Source organism: Apodemus sylvaticus, chromosome 2 (genome assembly GCF_947179515.1).
Source record: "Apodemus sylvaticus chromosome 2, mApoSyl1.1, whole genome shotgun sequence".
Classification (NCBI taxonomy): domain Eukaryota; kingdom Metazoa; phylum Chordata; class Mammalia; order Rodentia; family Muridae; genus Apodemus; species Apodemus sylvaticus.
This window is the reverse complement of record NC_067473.1, coordinates 24,429,880-24,445,878: the sequence shown is the minus strand read 5'-3', so window position 1 is coordinate 24,445,878 and position 15,999 is coordinate 24,429,880. Positions and strand designations below refer to the sequence as shown.

The 15,999-nt window shown below is 40.7% G+C and overlaps 1 protein-coding gene across 3 annotated transcripts in view; it reads left to right on the top strand.

The window, feature by feature from the left end:
• The window catches only part of Cdk6 (cyclin dependent kinase 6), a 190,761-nt gene that overhangs the window by 4,257 nt on the left and 170,505 nt on the right, over positions 1-15,999 (top strand). The window lies entirely within an intron of this gene.

Sequence of the window (15,999 nt, the reverse complement as noted above, 5' to 3'; positions counted from 1 at the left end):
GCTGGGCTTTCCCCATTGTGCCTTTTATCCTTTTGTTTTTTAAACAGATGCATAGCTGGAAGCTAAAAGGGGATGCACAGACCTTTCTACACATTAGGTGATGAGTTCACCATTCTCAGCTCTTTAAGGAAGGGTGATCTTCATCCTGTCTTCGCATTCCTGTAGGGATTCCTTACAACAAATATGTGCCTACTGTATGCCTGGGGATGAAATTAATGTAAATCAGCACAGCTAAATATTTTTGTAGAAAGTCATAAACAATGTAATATTAGTCATCAAAAAGGAGAGACCCAAGACTGGCCTTTGAAATACCAAGCCCTGTATGGACTCACAGTCTACACAATCTTCTGGGGTGGGGGTGGGAGCTGTTAAAGAGCTTTTAACTTCTCTACTAGGCTGGGTGTTTGATTTTTGAGGGTGGGAATTATTTGGGGTTTTTTGTTGTTTTTGGGTGTTTTTTTTTTAGCACTTTGTTCCCAATACAGTCAGACTCAGAAGTGAATCATACTACATAAATAAGTAAAAAGACAATGTAAATAAAGGACCCCATTGTGTGTACACTTTAGCTAGGTAGCATGGTATGGGGTGTGACAGAAAAGCGAGGTAATGAGATGTGGAAAAATGAGTCTTCTAGAAAGTCAGGTTTTACTAAAAGTGGATTACCATCTGGGGGAGGGTTATGGGGGGTGTGTCTGTCGGTCTGTCTGTGTCTTGTTCTTCAGGGAAATCTGAAAGGTGCATACTGGCTCTGAGTCACTCCCCTAGAGGATCACTGCAGCTGTACCTAAGGATGAATTTCAGCATTAGAATTTAATACCAAATTTCATTTCTCTGTTACTTTTGGAGTGTCCAGATAAGAGGGAATTATCCCATGTAAATAAAGTAGCATTTTTCCAAGCAAACGCCTTTGTATAACCTATTCATTGAACAAAGTTCATTTCAAGTTCCTATAACAAGAGTTTTGGCAAGCTAGCTCACCCTGTTTTCCAGTTTTATCCTCTTGTGACTGGTGTGTCTCAAGACAGTTTTAGTTGACCCCACAGTGGGATTTCGAATTGTAAATTTCAGGAGCATCTGCTTATAAGCAAAAGGAAAATATGCTTCCTAAATTTATTTTACTTCTTACAACACCTGCCTACTTAGAGTTGTGTGGATAAAACAAGAGCATAGGTGAAAATCCTCTGAATTTAAAGGCACTTCAGGCACTAGATATGTCAGAGATTATCAGATTCTTGGCCTAGAACAGGTCCTTAGGAAGGCATCATTTTCTGACATTTTTACAGAACAGGTCAGATTCCTGTTTAGACACAGCAAGACATGTATAACATTTCCTGGGGAGACACATGCTCATCTCAGATAAGGAGCCCACAACAGATCAGAGAACAAATACTACCCAAGTCCAGCTTGGTGATGTTTATGGGGATATTTATACAAATATGGGAGAAGGCTTAGGTACAGGGGCAGAAAAGCTGTACCACCGAAGCCCACCGCAGCATGGGTGGCAACTCGCAAAGCCTGCCGTGAGCTCACTGGATTGGAGATTGACCCTTCCAGGAACCTCAGCTGGTTTTAGCCTCTTCCAGGCAGCTAGGCTGGTTTAATGCATTTTGTAGAAATCTGGTCTGGTCCGAGTCTTTTGCAGATGTGACTCTGCTCTTCTGAGAGGGACACTCATCTCTTATTTGCTTACATAGCAAGGAGGAGCCTGGTGAATCTGGTCGGTTTCAGGGACTTCCTGAAGCTATTCTGAATTGTTTACCTTCCTGCTTAAGTAGCTTCCTGTAGGATGGAATGCTTTAATCATGAAGGACACTATAGGGACCAAGAAGTTACTTGGGCACCGGTAACCTGAATTTGTCAGCAAAGGCAATTGATTGGCTATATACCATGAACTTAGTGAAATGTCCCGTGTTTTAACTAATAATATCATCCTCACAAGCCACCATCTCTATCACTTTGGGGTTTCTTCCTGGTTTTCTTCTCCACTACCCCTACCCCTAACGACCTATGTGGCTAAACTAGAAATTCTTACTTTAGAGGTTTGTATTTTTAGGGACAATCTTAGGAAGTCAAGGACGAGCAAGTGACAGTTCTTTTCCTACCAAGGGAGAATGTCAAAACTGAGCCCCTGAACCTGTAATTTGTCATCTTTCCTGGGGTAAGGGTTTTTAAAAGATTGCTTAAAAGGGCAGATGCTTTTTTAAGTGCCTTCAAGCCCTAAGTAATTGATCGTAATTATAGTCCCTACCCACCGTAGTTAAACCTCTAAGCTTGAGGGAGCACAATAAACATATTAGTTTTTTCAAAGTTTTAAGACTGAATTTTGATGGATTTACCAGAAAGGCAGACTTGTTTTTGTTGGTGTGAAAGCCTCTACCCCTCACACACCCCCACCCCCCACCCCCGTACAGCACCCACTGACTTTCCGTTCTTTCTTACCTGGTATATCCCAGGCTTGATGAGACAATGGCTTCACAATCTTGAGTTCTGGAGCCTTTGTCAGAATAAGACTGTATGACCAGAGTGGTTCCATTCCATAGGTGAGTTCTGTTTGCCATCCTGAACCAAGACACAGAGATGGAATAAAACTTGTTTTATCAGCAGTCTGTTTGTGCACCATGTATATATTGAGAGCCTACTATGTGCTGGATAACTTCCAGAAAAAAGAAACAGGATAGGAAAGTGAATGAGTCAGAGGGAATTGCTAGGATTCTGAACTTTTCTCTTGCTTTTTGTTTGTTTTTGTTGTTGTTTTGTTTTGTTCTTTTATTTTTTGTTGTTGTTTTGTTTTCATCTGAGACAAGGTTACTCTTTGTTCCTGGCTGTCCTGGAACTCTGTCTGTAGACAAGGCTCTAACTCAGAAATCTGCCTGCCTCTGCTGCCAAGTGCCAAGGTTAAAGGTGTGTGCTACCATATCTGACTAGCTTGCTACCTTCCTTCTTTCCTTTCTTTTTTAAAAATCGGCTCTTTTTAAATGTATGTGTCTAAGCAAGGCATGGACAAGGCAAGTAGTGCATGCTTGTAATACCAGAACTCTGGAAGTAAGGCAGAAGAAGGTCGGGGCCATTTCAGCCACTTGGCAAGTTCGAATCCTGCATGAGCTTCAGGGAACCGTCTGCTCTTTATTTCAGTTATTGCTTCCCTCACTTAACCTGCCCAGTTTCATAAAGCTGATGATACTTGTGACAATTTAGCTGCAGGAATTTGCCGATCGGGTAGATGAGATACACAAAACACTAATCAGAATTACTCAGTTTTCCCTCGGGAACATACAAGTTGACCTCTATAAAAAGGCCTTGACATGTCTATTAACATGTGAACATTTGAGCTATATTTATTTCATCAAGTGTTTCAGAAAGACCTCTTTTCTAAAAACTAGCTGTTGGAAACATACCTGGGTCATCAGTTGGCTATTCAGACAATTCTGCTATCAGTGAAGGAATATTAGGATCAACAGAAAACTGATATGTGGTCCTATTCCGTGCTGTAATTCATAGGTAAGTGCTACATGCATTTGTTAGAGTAGCAACAAAAATGCTTAAAATTAAAGGATTAGGTCTGGAAGCCAAGGTGATTAGATTGCCTGTCAGAAGATAAGATGGTAATTCATAAATGTTTTGAACACATTAAATTATTATTAGAGTATTTAGTCAACTGTTTTAAAGGCAAAGAAGAATAAGATTTGTAGCACTGTGATAATTTAAGGAAATGTTTTCTTAAAGTTCTCAGCAACATGTACATAGTATTAAAAAAAGAGAAGTGTTGCCAGGCAGTGGTGGTGCACGCCTGTAATCCCAGCACTCTGGGAGGCAGAGGCAGGTAGATTTCTGAGTTTGAGGCCAGCCTGGTCTACAGAGTGAGTTCCAGGACAGCCAGGGCTACACAGAGGAACCCTGTCTCGAAAAAACCAAAAAAACCCAAAAACCAAAAAAAAAAAAAAACAAAAAAAAAGAGAGAGAGAGAGAGAAATGTGATTTTTTGTGTTTGTTTTTTTTGTTTTTTCGAGACAGGGTTTCTCTGTATATCCCTGGCTGTCCTGGAACTCACTCTGTAGACCAGGCTGGCCTCGAACTCAGAAATCCGCCTGCCTCTGCCTCCCAAGTGCTGGGATTACAGGCGTGTGCCACCACTGCCCGGCGAGAAATGTGATTTTTAAGAACATCATATATTTATATTTTATTATGAATTGTAAAGCCAGGTTTTCAGAGGTCTTGATTCATGAGAACCCTCATTAATAAAAATGTTATTTTGTGGGTGAATAGTCTGTTTGGGGGGGAGGCTTGCTTCAGTGAAAATAGGGTCAGGTCTCCATTTAAACTTCAGTGTGTAAAGTACGTTGTATTCTTTCCTTTCTCTGAGTTCTTGAAAAGTTGCAGTCGTCAGAGCTGTTGAGTAAACATTTTTGCAGAGTGCCATTCTGCTGTCTCTTCTCCTGTAGTTGAAATTAGTAACGCTGAGGTTTTAGCTCTGTGGTTATATTCCTTTGTGTGTAAGTATATCATCATGGAAGTTGTGGAACCTTGCTGTGGAGTCAAGGAAACGTGAAGTCTGTGAAAAGGAAGCATACACAACTGAATAATTCTTGTGGTATTCTTGTTTGAGACTCAGGACAGTGAGTATCCGTGGAGATAGATCCTTGTTTTAAAAAATAATGCTTCTAGTTAATTTCAGACCCACAGTTTAGATCTCCAACAATCTTGAGCAGTTGTCAGTTGCAGTATTTATGTGTACCAGGAGTGTGGTTAGAAGGTCTCATTTGCAGTACACCAATCTCCAAAGATTTCCTTTTGAAAACATTCTTTTCTCGCTTCCTTAATTTTTACATTCCTGCCTTACTAGTATTATGGATAATTTTGGTGTTCATGTATTTTGGGGACAAAAGGGAATGAATCTCTCATACCAGAATGTTTGTTCTCAATTTACATTATCAAATATGCCTTCATTTTTTTTCATTTAGATTTCAGTTGATAACAGTTGTTTTAATACATGTCACTAGGGATCCATTTATTTATAAATAGCCTATTGCACATTTGAACAAATAAACCAATAGACAGTATTTTCCTATTGTAAAAGGAGTTTCCTATTGTAATCTGGCATTACAGATGCTCGTTAACTTTAATGTGGATTGCTGGGTAATCAAAGCTGGGTCCTCTGGAAGAATAGCCAGTGTTTGAGGTGCCTGACTTAACCTACTGTATTTCATTTATTTAGGAAACATATACTCGCCAATCCACAGTACTAGAAAGCACAATCATGTTCTTGCAAATATTTTGTGTTAACATTGATATTGAAAGAATTGAACGTATTAACTCTATTATAGGCATATATGAAGTCTATTGAGACCTTCAGTTGCACAATAACATTTTAACTGTTCCTTGGCTACACTTCTCGTCATTATCGATACTGACTTTTGTGCTATTTCTATGTGCCGTCTGTGCCCTTGCTATTTGTGGACAATCAGACCTTTCCGGTTCCTGTAAATGCCCTTCTTAAGTCTGTTTCTTTGATTTGACTTGGAGTCCACCTCAGAATGTGGGCTTGGGGCCCCTCCCTGCATACATCCCGCAATGCCCCCTCTGTTTCAGGGCCAGGGGGTCACGTTCCTTTATTGGTGCACTCTTTAATAATCCCTCTTCCTGGGAATAAGCGTGCCTTGACAACTTTGGACCTGTGGTAGGGCAGTTAGAATGTATTTATTCTCTTATATCAACTGTTATGTAAAACACAACTCCTCCTCCTCAACTAATCCCAGTTGTGGGCTTCCTGCGGCAGAAAGTGTCTGGTGATCATGTATATCCAGTGGCAAGAAAATGAATAGTGACTCAATGATGTCATAGGAAACGGGGTGTTAAGGAAAGACCCTGCCAAAGAGTGTTACATGAAGGAGTGGGGTTGATATTTGCTCAGCCATAGATGATGATGTCAGAGAAGAAGGCACGGTTCCTAGCACCAAGCAAGTGTTTACCGAGCATCCCTGTTGAAATGTCTCCCCTCTGCTCCACCCGGTAAACAAAGTTAGAAAATTGCTTTCAAAAAAGGCAGGAAGACCAGGCAGATGATGACGAATGACATTTTGAACGGTCGTCGTCGTGACCAGTGGCTCTTGATTGGATGTGCGTAGACTTTTTCCTGATAGTAAGAAGTGTAGCCCCGCACGGGCTGGGAGTGGGGGACTTCCATTCTTTTCCCGTCCCCCTCGACTTACTAGCTGTGTGAGCTCGAATAAGTTAATAATGTCTCTTGGGTGACATGCCTCAGCGATAAAGAAGGAAGCTATTCCTACACTTGGGACGTTAGTACGTTGACATGTTTGGATGAAACCATTAAAAGGTCAAACCGTACAAAAATTGGGAATTATCAGCAAAGCCAACTCTTGCCTTCAAGCACAAAAATGTAATTTCATGGAGGAAAGTGCAGTGTAGACAGATGAACGTCAAGTAGGTATTTTCATGACTCTCCTGCCCCATGTGACACCATGAATGGATTCAGTGTTACGGTAAAATATAATTTTTAACCTGTGTTGGAAATTAATGTTGAATTTACTCGGTGCTGCATCCGGATGATCCGGTTTGTTGGTGAAATATTTTTCTTTTCCCATGTGAGGGTCTGCAGGCCCTCCTGACATCTCACAAACAGGGTTTTTGTGATCTGTGCTTTAGAAGAACTCTAAGAGATCACCTCGACTCACTGCTTGAGAGCTCACGTTTAGTTCGTTTTCACACGTGTTCACTTACACTTTCCTCTGTATGTGTGACACATGTAGAAGACACATGTGGTTCTCCCCTTCTGCCATGTGGGCTCCAGGACCTGAACACAGATCCTCGGGGCCCTGCTACCCACCTCTTCCAAATCGTAAATTCCGGAACGGGTTTGCTCATTTTGGGTCACACACTTGAGCCTCTCTGCTTGTTTGCTGAGTCTGTGGAGGAGCTGCTTCCCGACACTCAGTCGTTCTGCGCTGTACTTAAGTCAGTAGGGCGAGCAAGGAACACGGTTTCTACAGAGGTTTCCAGCAAGCGTCTCTTCTTTCTCCCTCGCTTTATTGCTAAGTATTCTTCTAACCTTCGTGGTGAATGCTCCTAGTGGTTAGTATAAAACCTTCACTTTTCCCAGCATGCTCTTGGTTTTACAAGGCATTAAATGGGGGTGTCACCACGAATTTGCCACCGAACAAAAAGAAGAAAAGTCTATTTCAAGGATAGGTGTTTAAACTTTGGGTACTGAGTTTAAGAAATATATTTTTATTTACTTACTATAATTTTTAGACTTATTTTATATATGTAGATGTTTACGTGTATGTCAGCGCACCATGTGCATGCCTGGTGCCTCTGGAAGCCATGAGGGTGTTAGATCCCCTGGAACTAGAATTTACAGATGGGTGTGGGCTGCAGTGTAGGTGCTGGGAATTGTACTGGAGTCATCTGCAAGAAGAACAGATACTCTTAGCTCCTGAGCCATCTCGCTGGCCTCAAGCATTATTATATTCTTTAATAAATTAGTGGAAACTATGAGACTTAGCAATCTTAACTTGGAAGTTGAGGGTTTTTGTTTATTTGTTTTTTTGTTTTTTTGTTTGTTTTTTGGATTTGGTTTTTTCGAGACAGGGTTTCTCTGTATAGCCCTGGCTGTCTTGGAACTCACTCTGTAGACCAGGCTGGCCTCGAACTCAGAAATCCTCCTGTCTCTGCCTCCCAGAATGCTGGGATTATGGGCGTGTGCCACCACCGCCCGGCGAGGTTATTTTTTTTTTTTTAATTTATCCCAACCCTATAAAATTGTTTTTGAAAAATACTTAGGATAAAATTAGATTTCTTTTCTTGTTGAGTTTTTAAGAACCAAGACATACATATTTGAAAGGTTGGGTAAAAGGTCTTCTGGAGCTAATTGTGAGTGGAGAATATGTGACTTATCTGAACTTTGAAATAACATTTTTGACATGCTAGTTCACAGAAATTGTAACATCCTACTAGTCATTCTAAATCATTTTAACTTTGGGGATTTAACTTAATGAACTTCAGGATTTTTAAACTACTCCTGGTGCCCTGGTTTGGACTGATGAAGGTGATCTTAGCAAGATCTCTATGCAGTTGAGTCCACACTGGGACAGATCCCAGGCCTAGCATCCATCAGGGCACAGTGGCACACACCTTATAATCCTAACAGAGGTGGATGCAAGACATTGGAAGTTCAAAACTAGTCTCTGCTACATAGCAAGTTCGAGACCGACCTGAGCTTCAGGAGACCCTGTGGAAAGAAAGCTGGCGGGCAGGCGGGCTGGCTTCTGTCTTTTGCGATGAATCAAGAGAAGCACATTTATGGAAAAATGGTACATTTTTTTTTTTAACTTGGGTTGATAAAATAAAGAACTGAATCCATCATTAGACAAGTGGAAACTTCTAGGATGGACCTATGTGTCAGAAAAAACTATCCACATACTGAAAGGAGAGACGATAGAAAACACAGGTACATGTTTAGTTGAGGAAGGAAAGAATCTGAGCTAGCAACTAGATCTCAAGTTCCCGGATGTGATACCCTTCAGGCATGGGATCCTGCAGGAGTAGGATATTCTGCCATGTTGAAGTTCTGGAGCCAGTGCATAATTAATGAATAAAGTCAAGAGTGTCTTTCCCAGAATTCTATAGGAATAAACCACACTGATTGTTTTTCTTGAGGACCTTATTTTAACTGTTGTTAAATGGTTACATTGTTGACATTACCCACTGAGTAAGAATGTGTACTGCGGGCTTGCCATTAGCATGGATTTCCAAGAGGGCAAGGATCTTCCCGTCTGTCACTGCATTACTTCCTATCTGCAGTGCCAGGGTCCTGCAAGTATTTTGTTAAGTAGTTGTGAAGTAAGTGAGTGGGTAGATAAACTGGGAAGAACTCTGACCCTTTTATAATAGGAGCATTGATAATAAAATGAAAATCAACACCAAATTTCAGTGGACCTTTTATTTTTCTATCAAATGCTTTACATTTCTTTAGGATGAGTCAGTCAATGATTATAATAATATGTGGTTGAGTCCATGGCAATAAATTGGTGTTAGGAAGCAGGAGCTGTTTAATAATGTTGTAATGATTGTCAAACAGATGAAGCCTTGAGACACTTCCCTTGTGAATTTTCCCACTACCATAACTTTGTTGTATCAATAATAGTAGATGATAATGATATTTACTGTAAGTGAATCCCCCTCCCTTCAGATTTGATTTAGATATTTTGGTGGAAACATGACAGTTTCATATGTCTGGAGTAAGAACTTTTATAAAATGACTGATATAGTCCTCCTATGGTTAATGTAAGCTCTAAAACCCTTGCATAAATGGCTGTATCCCTTCTCTTCCGTATTGAGGCTCAAGTGCTCAGTCCCAGGAGTACTTTTCCTGCTAGGATTACATTCACCTTTTCTGATTTGCTAGTGGACTGTCAGTTGGTCATGATCAGCTATAGACATTTTTTTTTTTAGTAAGTAAGGAAGGAAGGACAGTAGAAAAACAAAACAAAACCCAAAACTGCTATCCCCAATCATTTGTCAAGTATGTTTCTCAAGTTCAAATAACAGGGTTTGCAAAGGAAAGAAGGTGTTGCCAGGGTTCCAAATAAACTAAAAATAACATGCCCCTAATATACACCCAGCCCTCCACACACATGTTAGCGGTGATGGTGGTGCTGGCGGCCGCTTCCTCCATATATCTAGGTAATATGATAGTCCTATATTATTAATATTAAACTTGAGACACTATCTTTGGGCATGCTAGTCTAAAGATGAGAATTGAATTTCCTTCAACTGATGCTTTTTAATATTTTTGATATTTTTATTTCACATAATTTTGAACAGTATCCCAAAGTGTCAAGTTTGTTAACGTACACTCACTCTGGTTTAGTAAGAAGAGACTCTCCCTAACTTCTGTCTACTCTGCAGTTCCTTTGACAACACGATGCTTGTTGGTAGTTAAGTACTTAAGTTCTCTTCTTGCCTGCTTCATGTAAAGTTGACTAGTGGGATCTGAATGTCAGTAAAATGCTCACACCAATTAAAACTATATGGAGAGTGTGACACAGGGCCAAAAGAGCTGGGTGTTTCTGTTTTCTTCTGTACGAGTTAAACTTTGTAATTTGTTAAGACCTTATTAGTCCTTCCTTTAGACAGTTCTTGTTCTGCATCGTGAGTTTAAAACTGTGCCCTATTTTAGTGTACTTTTGATCCAAGGGATGACTTTCTTGTACCATTTTTTTTCCTGGAGTTGATGATTGCCTTTGTATTTTTCTTGTTCTTTTTGCCTGTCATAATCCATGTCCTTCACAGGTACCCTAGGTGTGGTGCTCTCTTTATTCTGTTTTATTTCATTGAACTGGCTAAGCATCCCATGAGATGCGAATGCCAAAATAATCAAGATCTAAAATACTCCCCTCCGGGGCCTTGGCAGTCAGTAGTAGCCTCCCCTCCGTGGACTCCTGGAAACTTTTTTTCCTGTTGTTGTCTGCCCGTCCCTTTCTTGAATTTCTCATCTATAGAATCAAGGAGGCGTATGTGTGTGTATGTGTATGTGTGTGTGGGTGTGAGAGTGTGTGTTGTAGTGGTGTCAGCAGTGTGGTTTCGTTTGCATTTTTGCTTTTGCGGACAGTATTTTTAAGATTCATTCATGCTGTTGACTCCATCAGTAGTTCATTCTTTCACATCACTTGGTTTTACCACAGATTGTTTATTCATTCACATGTCAGTGGTCAATTTGTGAATTTGTGTTGTTCCCACAATGGGGCTAGTCCAAAGGATGCTTTTATGACTCCTCACGTATATATATAGATCTTTACAGAGATAGGACGCATACATATGTTTTTGTTTCTGGGACAAACATCTAGAAGTGAGTTCCTGATTGGCATAACAAAAGTACAAAAGTGTGCTTTTTTTTTTTTTTTTTTTAAGAAACTTGCTAAGCTTTTCCAAACTGATTATATCATTTCTTTTGGCAATGTGTGAAGTTTCCATCCTTAAATTGGTAGCGTGGGTCTTTTTAATTGTCATTCTGTATTTGCTGTGAACTAGAAAGTCAGCTTTGCCTACGGCCGTAAGTTGCCATACGGATGAATCATATCTTGTAATATGTGTTCTCTAAGGGTTTATGTAACACGTATATTCCATCTAGGATTTGAGCTCAGTGGTATTTATTCTTTTTCTCTTAGCTGTCTTTGGTCCCATCTTTCATTCCTGATGTTAGTAATTTCTGCTTTCTCCTTTTTCTGTTCTTTTGTGGGTGGTTGTTAGTGGCATTGTTCTTTTATTGTCAATTCTTTCCTTTTAACAGGTCTCTGCTTTCATTGATTTGTCTTGTTTCTCTAGTTGGCATTTATTTGCTACTGCCTTCCTTTTGATACTTAGCTGTCTCTTTTATTGTTATCTTAAAATTGCAATAGTTTAATGTAGGCATTTATGCTACTTTATTTGCTCCCTACAAATTTTTAGTATGTCATTGTTTTATTCGATTCAGGATATTTTAAATTTTTATAACTTTTTTCTTTGACATACAGATTTTTAAATCACTAAGCAGAGAAGGAATTTTATAAATGTTTTTAATTTTAAATTCTTTTGTAATTAGAAAATATTCTGTATGATTTTAATTCATTTGATATTCAGTAACTGTTTGGTTGACCAGATAGTTTGACTTGACTGCTCATCATTTTTTGCCTCATTTTAATTGTGTGTCCCTTTGTGTTTTTTGAGTATGATTATACTATTTAAAACAATCTTTTTAATGTCTTTGCTCTTCCATAAATGGTGTCACTTCTGAATATACCTTTAAGGATTGATTTTTTTCTTCTTAATTACTGCCCGCATTTTCCTGTATGTCTGTGTAACTCTTTTTATGCTGAAGGTCAAACATTGTGGATGGTACATTGATAAAATGCTGAATTTTGCTGTGTTCCTTTAAGTGTGTGTGTGTGTGTGTGTGTGCGCGCGCGCGTATGTATATCTGTATTTTGTGCACATGTTGGGTGTGTGTGTTCCTTTATGTTTGTGTATATGTTTATATGTCATATATGTATGGGGTGCACACATTGCAAGTGTGGGGGCGGATAAGGTCGATTTGGGACAGTACCTTCAGTTGCTCTCCCCTGTTCTCTTCTAAGACAGACTTCCTCAGTCAACCCAGAGCTAGTCGATTCTGGCTAGCCTAGCAGGCCAACTCACCTGGGGATGCTAGGATAACAGGCGATTGTCTTGCCTGTCCAGCTTTTATGTGGCCCCTGGGAATCTGAACTCCCGGTCCTCACACTCACACATTGACTTGCTGAGCCACCTCCCTAACACTCTATATTAAATTTTAATAAAGCCTCAGGAGCTAATACAGCTACTAAATGGAGATTTTCCGCCCTGCTAATGTTGGCTGCTGAGAAACTTATCTAGAGTAGGGAATTCGGGGTGAGAATATGGTTTGAAGAATTTGTGTTAAGGTCAGTGAGGCCGGGCGGTGGACGCGCACGCCTTTAATCCCAGCACTTGCGAGGCAGAGGCAGGCGGATTTCTGAGTTTGAGGCCAGCCTGGTCTACAGAATGAGTTCCAGGACAGCCAGGGCTATACAGAGAAACCCTGTCTCGAAAAAACAAAACAAAAGAAAAAAAACAAAACAAAAGAACAAACAAACAAACAAAAAAGATGCACAGGAGTATTCAAGTCCTGTCTTGAGGTCCTTTCCTCCACAGTGCTGAGCATGAGGGTGGCTGTGGGGACCTGACCAGCTCTGTGATCAGACAGCAGCTGACTCCGGGAGCCACTCTCCTCGATCCTTTTCCCCATTGCACCTCCGGGCTCTTCTTGCTCTACTTCCTGCTTCCTTCGCGGCTCCCTCACAGCATGTTCTAGAACACTGGACTCCTTCCAGTAAAAATATGAGCACGGCACGGATATTTGCTGACCTATAAGATATACCTATAGGTACAATATTACGTATTAAAATAGATACGATTAATGATTTCGAAATGAAGGGAAGTATTAAAAGTATTCACGGCTAAAATTATTTCTTCAATACTCGACTTACCTATTTTGTGCCCGCTGCACCTAGCTGTCTGAATTCCTTGTCATATGGTAGGCCTCACACTATTAGTGCACTATCTCCAAGCCAACAACTGGTAACCGTAACACGTGAGGGACAACATGACATCATCTTGGGGACATTGGCCAACCGATTTTTTTCCTAAGGGAAGCAAACTAGAAAACTTAAGAGATGGTAATTAACTATAAATTAATTCACTGCAGGAAATTCCCATGTCTGATGATTTAAGAGAATAAATTCTGCATGCAAACGAGTCATTACCAACTCAACTAACTGCAGCTTGCTGCGTCCTCAGGTTTACTCACTGTGCTGAGTTTTTGGTGGAGACGGGAAGTGAAAAAGCTAGGCCTTTCTTTTTCAGTGATGTCTCAGCCAGTCTTTCAACATTTCTCATTTAGGCTTTGGTCACCAGGGTAAATGACTCAAGGTATCTGTTGCCGCCTAGCTGTTTTTAAAGGGGAATTCCCCCCTCCCCATGTTCTCGCCTCCCTAAAATAGCTAATTCTATACTGGAAGTTTCGGTACTTTGTTCGGAGTTTGTGAAGTCAGTACATTTCTGGAAGCTCTCTGGGAATGGACTTCTGAGCAGCAGTGACGCCTTTGTCTCCTGTCTCCACAGCCCGCTCAGCTAAGCACTGGAAGGACACAATTCTATTGCTATTTCCCCCCCCCCCCCAACACACACACATTTGATGTGGTAGTTTGCATACAGCTGCAGGGTAGACAGTTACCTTTGAAAGGAACATTTGGCTGCTCTAATTTGATTAAAGAAAAACCACCTCAATCATTTCTAGACTGAGAACGTTTTCATTTTAACTTGGCAGGAAGAGTCGGGAATGTCCTCAGCGCGCTTAGATAATAAGTAGGAGAAGCTGGGAGGAGCGGGACCAAAGGCCTGAATGAAGGAAGCCTTGATGTGATTTGGTGTTTTGAGACAAGCGATGTTGTAGGATTGATTCTCTCTCTCCTCCTCTCCCAGCTTGACACATCCTTGATTCTCTGACCTCCTTCTCCTTTGCATGATGGCTTACTTAGTGATTCTGATAAATAAGTGGGTTCTTGCAGGCATACATTGCCACTGTAGAGCAGTTTACCACTAGGAGTCCTTATAGACACTGTCTGTTCCGTTTTTACATGGTACTAAGACCCCAAATCCCAATTTACTATGAAGCACATTTGCCTTCTTTGCACATTGGGGGAGGCCTGGAAAGATTTTGAGTAACAAATCCAAGCTGAGAGTTTGGTTGTAGCTTAAATTGAAGACAGTTGTCCCTTGTCACAGCCTAACACCCTGCGCGCTCTGGTGGGATACCTCTCTCCCAGCTGCAGACAATCTGGTGGATCATTAGTATAATAGTTCAGAATCTGTCCTGTTGATTATGGGGTGGCGTCAACTTCATATGTATGCATGCGTGGTGGAAAATAATTGAGTGAGATGTTAGTGTCTGTAGGCAAACCCTGAGCAAGTTGTTCTTATAAAAACAGTGTTCCCGTGTAGGGCATCCCAGCTGATAAACGTGAGTGTGGAAATGTATGAAAAGGTTGGAGAGAACATACGGATCCCTGGCAATAACAGATAATGTTATTGTTTGATCACCAAATAGTATTGATTGCCTAGGAGTGGAGATCAGATGTGTGGATTCTGAGTTCAGTTCTCACACGACTGTCACACGTTATGGGCCTTCTCTCTCTCGGAGCTCCAGATTACTCACTTTTGAGACTACACACTAGGTCTCTGTAGTCATGTGATAAACATTAAACGTTAGGTTTCTGGGTTCCGAAGCTTTATACTTCACAAGTAAGGAGTCGTGTGGCTGCTGCTCGCTCCCCTCAGCAGTGTTCTGGTGGAGGTTTCTATCCACTGTGTGTAACTGCTTTTATGAAGAATTGCACTTTGGCATAGTGCAGTAGGAGCGAAATCTTTCCTGTGTTGTTTGTAGCCTAAGCGACAACACCGATTCAAATCCATCAAAATTATTGAATGTCTTTAATGAAATGCATTTTATTTTTTCAAAAGTTTTATAATAATGGGGCTGGAGACATGACCGTGCTTGAGAACACTGGCTACCCTTCCAGTGGAACCAAGTTCAATTCCAAGCTCAACCATTTTGGCTTTCATTTGCTGGATGGGCATACATGCAGGCCAAACTCCCATGTGTGTTTGTATATGTGTAATAAAATAACAACAACAATAACAACAACAACAATAATAATAATAAAAAACATATAATAAAGGCCAGGTATGGTGATGAAAGCCTGTAATCTTAGAGCACCGTTGTGGGAGGTTGGGGGAGGAAGGAAGATCTGGAATTCAGAACTAGCCTAGGCTACATAGTTTGAATCAGATTCAGTTAGATACCCTCTACCCGCCCCCCACCTACTAAATGCCTCATTGCATTTCTATCTCGACTATTGTCCACTTCAGTACTTTTCTAATAGCAACAAAATTGCAAGCTAGATTAGAATTATTACCCTCATTTTGCAGTTAAAGACAGAATTTATATGACTGGAACACACAAGTCAACCCTAGGGTGTTAGGTCTACTGTTGCAAGCATTTTAATCATGCAGAGATCATGTGGATTTTGCCCACTGACACAGGTACACCAAGTATTTGAGGCAGACGACGTTTCATGGTCTGTTGCTGAAAACTAGGGGGATAATAATTTAATGTTGACAAAATTATTCTTGCCATTTATTTTTGACGTACGTTTTTGGCGCTGGCAATGGAACCCAGTGTCGCTTGCACTGCAGAAAATGGCTTCTTGTCACAACCTGCAGACTGTGCCAGACCCAGTGCCAAACGGCTATCTCCCACATGCAGACCTGTTTTAAAGCGAGAAGATCTGAGTGCTCCTTAGTGTATTTATTCTGTTGATTATGGACTGGCATCAACTTCCTGCATGTATGTGTGTGTGTGTACGGATTATGGAAAATAATTGGGTATAC